General features: G+C 37.2%; 1 pseudogene; it reads right to left on the minus strand.

Moving 5' to 3' along the window:
• Positions 1 to 5,800, minus strand: part of LOC107717903 (acyl-CoA synthetase family member 3, mitochondrial-like) — a 59,852-nt pseudogene that overhangs the window by 14,685 nt on the left and 39,367 nt on the right.

Here is a 5,800-nt window from a genome sequence, read left to right on the forward strand (position 1 = left end):
ATAGCTGGCCAATCACAGCTCACCTCGCTTTTTCAGACCGATGAGTTTTGTAAAAATCGACGCGTTTCAGAAAGGCGGGGCATAGAGGAGAAACAATAATGTACAGTATGTGGAAAATAATGTGTTTTTTTAACCTTAAACCGCATAAACACATTTCATTACACCAAATACACAAAATAATGTTCTTTTTAGCAGCATCATAGGACCCCTTTAAGATGAAAAAAGGAACAAAAACATATCAAAGACTAGATCAATGAAGGATAATGTTGACAGTCAGCATATAAAGTGCCGTCTTCCTCCAATATAAGCAGAACTCAAGAGTTGTAGATTAAGTGGGGCTTGATGGAAAGTGATCTCTGTTAAGTAACCAGATATACAGTAAACACTCACAACTACATGAATATTAATGCACGAATTTTAGAGCATTATAACACTTCCATCTCCACAGAAAGGCTAATGAGGATGAATAACAGACAGGCACTGACAAAACACAAATTAAATTTATCATCCTTAAGCTTTTTTTTTCTTCTCATAAGTTGCATCTCAACTTGCATATTTCTACTATACACTTCCTTTATAAGAATCAAACTCACCACTTTAAGTGGACCAAAATGTGAACCAAGTGAAAAAGGATTCAGTTTTCTTTGCATTCACACTGGCCTTGAAAGTGGATTCATTTTGGTCCCCACTGTGATGGGGCATTAGTTCATTTTCATTGTTTATTGTGGAACACAGCCAACTTGGACATTATTGTAATGTAATACTGATAATGATGAGTGTGGGTAACATTAGCACTTAACTAGTATTGTAAGGATGGACTTTGAAAGTCCACCAGAAATAGTATATAATTCAAGCATATTTGGCATCCTATTTGTAACACATTGTGACTCGGAATGCACTAATTCTAATCTTGCATACTATTTTGAAAAGATAGTATGCCAACTGGGACACAGCCATAGTCTTATTTTAGTAATTAATACCCGAGCGAGTGCTTTGCACTTGGGTGAGTGATCTTATTTGTCTAATATGATTCAGTGAGAGGGGGCAGAATTGCTTTATGTTAATGGCACTGATTGTGCAGCTTGCATCTGTTAACAGCTCAACTTTAGAATATCATGGAGGTTTTCAATTTTAACTATATTAAGCTGTAGCATTCTAATACACAATAAAATTATTCATTTCAGAGCTTCCAGAATGAATTGAGTTTATTTTCTTGCCCCACTGGCAAATTGTGTTTTTCTTGGTTTTAGCACAAAATGGATGGGTAACAAAAATACACTTAATTAAAGATAATCTGAAAACATGTCTTTGCATCTTAAGTAAATTGATTGATTTATTTATTTTGCTGTCCATCTCCTGTATCAAATCCATGAAAGCAGGTCTCTCTAGCTGAGAAGGACAGGAGAAGTGTAAAAATTAGACTAGTCAAGCAGCTGTTGAGGGCATCCCCTCAGTGGGACAGGGTATGCATCAGTGAGGACATATCTCCTGGAAGACCCCAGAGCTGTTCAGTAGCAGTGGCAAAATTGAATGCTTAAGATTCACATTTACTAAGAGTAAACTGCAAACTGACCACTGCTACAAGCACAAGGCAGACTTAGAACTTAGCTTCTAGATGTGTGCGACTGTATGATTTTCGGAAGGATATGCAGAGCTGTAGGTGCTACACACAGCCAGGAATAGGACAACCAATGTTTCTTGGGCTCTCTCGAATTTTATTCCTATTGTTACTTCTTCTGGTGTGTTGCATTATTGTGAATGTCTGATCAGTGCACATTATTTTGAAGCAAAAAATATTTATCTTTGTAAAGACACTTCCTTAACAGGCTTAATTTTACAGCAAGGGAAACCCATATACACAGACTGTGAATTTTCAGGGCAGCTTTATAAAACACAGAGCCTACTAAAGTGTCCTCAAATAGCACATGGCTGTCTAGCATCTGTGACAGCAACAATAAGGTCAATTCTCCCCCTCACAATGTACAATCAGCAATGCTCTATCTGCCAACAAGTGCACTTTCTCTCTCAAAAACAGGGTGATGGCACTGGGGACAGACATTCTTCTGCTCTTCAAAAAGAAGAAAGAGTGATTGTCCCTGTACTCAATATGTGGCCCATTTCAACAGCTGACAAATGTATGTCACCTTCACAGAATGCTCTTAGCAGGTTACTTATTAGTACATGGCTCATGAGCAACAAGAATCCAATGAACACTTTATCCAGTTTCACTAATGCAACAGAATCACTAATGCGGCATAAATCCACAAGCAAAAGTTCCATGCAGGTCTACTCATGGCTCAGGAACACAAAGGCAATTTGTAATGTTCTCATGTAAAGGATATAAGTACAGATGCAATGGCTGCTACAAATTCAGCTTTGCAATCACAGAAAAAATTGTAATAAAATAAATACAATTATATATATATATATATATATATATTTATAATATAAACTGGTGAGTGTAAGAGACTTCTTTCAAAAACAATAAAATATACATATATTCTTATATATCCAAATATATACACACTTTTGATCTGTAGTGTATTTCAGAGCTAAAACAGGCTTTATTAGACTCGTGACCTCCCCACTGGCGAGTTTAATCTTAGTTGAAGTGTGTGTTGGATAGGTCAGTGAGAAAGAGAGATGTGTGACCTGAGGGTGGAGGTCAGGAAGAAGGATAAGCAAAAGAAGGGTCAGGAGGAATAGATGGAGAGGGGGATGAGTGAATGCTTCATGTGATCAAGCGATAGCTGGGATCGTTTGAAAACAGGGCTGGGTGATGAATTAGCCGCCCAGCAGACTGGAAACACTGATGCACAGAACAAAGCAAATAAAACATGCAAACTCTTCCATATATCATTAATAAACGTCTACAATCTGATCTCCGAACAGCAATAGTGGAGAGAGAGAGAGTGAAACAGCTAGTTAACATTCTGCCCAGCGCTCCGGTGCTCGGGAGTCAACCCTGTTACCACCTCGCTCCTGTTATTTACGAGCAGCTGGGCTAATGTGCATTCCCTAACCAGTGCTTACCCGAGCGCACCCGACTTTTAGCTTGCCTCCATTATTCATAATTATGTGTGCGCAGCATTTGGAAAATTGCTAATGCTTCTCTATGCACAGCCTTGTCTTATTTATTTATTTTTATTTATTGTTTCCCAGAGTGTAATTCATTCCAGGAAAGACCTGCTAGAGAAGAGGGCATCACCTCAACCCTCTTGTCTTCCTTCATTTCTTTTAAATTTTTTCTTGCTTTTCCCTTATTTCTTTTTCTACTGTTTATGTGTTAGAATAAATAAAATGGTTGTTTACAGCATGTGGGATGTTACTATAGTATCACTGGTAAAAATTACATAACATGTAACCAGAGACAGACAAGTCTGAAATACAGTTGACATGGCCACAGAGTGTTCACGGACCATCTACATATTGCATACAAAAATGACAAGCATTTTCTCAAAACTCCAATTACAATCTGAGTAAAGTAGTCAGAGCACACAGGTTTTTATCAGTTTGCTGGGAAACAAAGTAATGTTTCTAAGAGATACTTCCAAGAAGGAATACTCACTGGATTTGCCAAAGTGTTTGATATTTGTGGTTTTCAATCTTTGAAAGAAGAAGCTCACAAAATTGGTGAGAAACACTGGAGTCAAATTTCACCACAAGATCAAAATGACAAATATTGAAATTGTATTTTCTCAAAGAAAATCAAGTACTTTCATCCTTAAGTCTTATGATCATGTTAAAAAAATCTCATTTTCATATAATAATAATAATATATAATAATAATATTAAACTATAGAGTATTTATACATGGTATTTGATAAGATTTTTTTTAAAACACTGTGTTTGAACAGCATGATTTTCATTACATTATTACATAAATTTATATTTTGGGAGGTAGCGCATACCAAATAAGAAAGATTTTCAGTTTAGCTTTTCATATATATATATATATATATATATATATATATTAAAGGTTAAAACATCCATTTATACGTTGTTATATGTTATTATGTTGGTCAGGCACCCTCTCCCTGCTTAGGTTGGGCAGAATAAGCTGCATTTGGATCAGACTTTAAGCTGATCGTAAAACATCTGGCAAGACTAGTGAGTCAGTTGACAAAAAAGATGAATAGCAGGTTACTGAGTTAATATTTCACTTACAGAAATAGTAAAGCAAAAGTCAGGGCCAGACAATGATCCCAGATATTTATTAAGAAATCCTAATGACCTTCAACCAGAGTTAATGAGGGTGTGTGTGTGTGTGTGTGTGTGTGGATTGCTGAAGGAGTATCCAACAGCAACAACAACAACAAAAATCAGGAGAGATATGTAAGAAGAGAGAAGGAGGAGGGAGAGGAAGAGGGAGAGGGAACATAAAGGCACGCATGAAAATCAATGGGAAGAACGGAGCATGAGGATTGGCAGAAAGTGAGCGCTGTAGAAAGGGTGACAGATGATCTATAGAGGTGCCAGTCACAGCCTGCAGCCACACTTACACTATTAGAGACACAGCCGGGCAGACACGGGCCGCATTGATCTGCTTTATCTCCCTCTCTGAGAGTGTGATGATGAAATGTGAGGGTGTGAGGGTGAGCAGATGGACTGCAACATCCAGCAAACTCGTGAAGAACGAGAAGAGAAGTAATTTTTTCAGGTTGCAGGTGAAAAGGAAATGAGAAGGACGTTTTTTATTAGGGATGGGCATGATGGTCGATTAATTGTTCATCAACTGACTAAACTATTAGTAGAATATTCATTATTGCGTGAATTAAGTGGAATAAAAACAATAATCAGAAAGCCTAGACGGCTCATTATTGTGGTATCACTGATTTCAGATTCACCTGCTATTAAAAATCAATTTAACAAAACGAACTACGATTTGTCGCTTTTTATCATATTTAATCATCTATTCATGGGTGGGGGGCTCTTTATGCCAACAGACAAAATTTGGTAACAATATATTATTAGTACTGATACTACTAAGTTAGTATTGGTATTGATACTAGTGAGAGTCTACATATTAATAAATCAGAAGCAGATAGTCTGTTTCAGAAAATGTTTTGTCCATGAATACATACCACTACAATGAAAGCACACACACACACACATGATCTATAGAGGTGCCAGTCACAGCCTGCAGCCACACTTACACTATTAGAGACACAGCCGGGCAGACACGGGCCGCATTGATCTGCTCTGTCTCTCTCTCTGAGAGTGTGCTGATGAAATGTGAGGGTGTGAGGGTGAGCAGATGGACTGCAACATCCAGCAAACTCGTGAAGAACGAGAAGAGAAGTAATTTTTTCAGGTTGCAGGTGAAAAGGAAATGAGAAGGACGTTTTTTATTAGGGATGGGCATGATGGTCGATTAATTGTTCATCAACTGACTAAACTATTAGTAGAATATTCATTATTGCGTGAATTAAGTGGAATAAAAACAATAATCAGAAAGCCTAGACGGCTCATTATTGTGGTATCACTGATTTCAGATTCACCTGCTATTAAAAATCAATTTAACAAAACGAACTACGATTTGTCGCTTTTTATCATATTTAATCATCTATTCATGGGTGGGGGGCTCTTTATGCCAACAGACAAAATTTGGTAACAATATATTATTAGTACTGATACTACTAAGTTAGTATTGGTATTGATACTAGTGAGAGTCTACATATTAATAAATCAGAAGCAGATAGTCTGTTTCAGAAAATGTTTTGTCCATGAATACATACCACTACAATGAAAGCACACACACACACACACACACACACACACACACACACACACACACACA

The sequence above is a fragment of the Sinocyclocheilus rhinocerous genome, unplaced genomic scaffold (assembly GCF_001515625.1).
Source record: "Sinocyclocheilus rhinocerous isolate Xijiao unplaced genomic scaffold, SAMN03320098_v1.1 scaffold5992, whole genome shotgun sequence".
Taxonomy (NCBI): Eukaryota; Metazoa; Chordata; class Actinopteri; order Cypriniformes; family Cyprinidae; genus Sinocyclocheilus; species Sinocyclocheilus rhinocerous.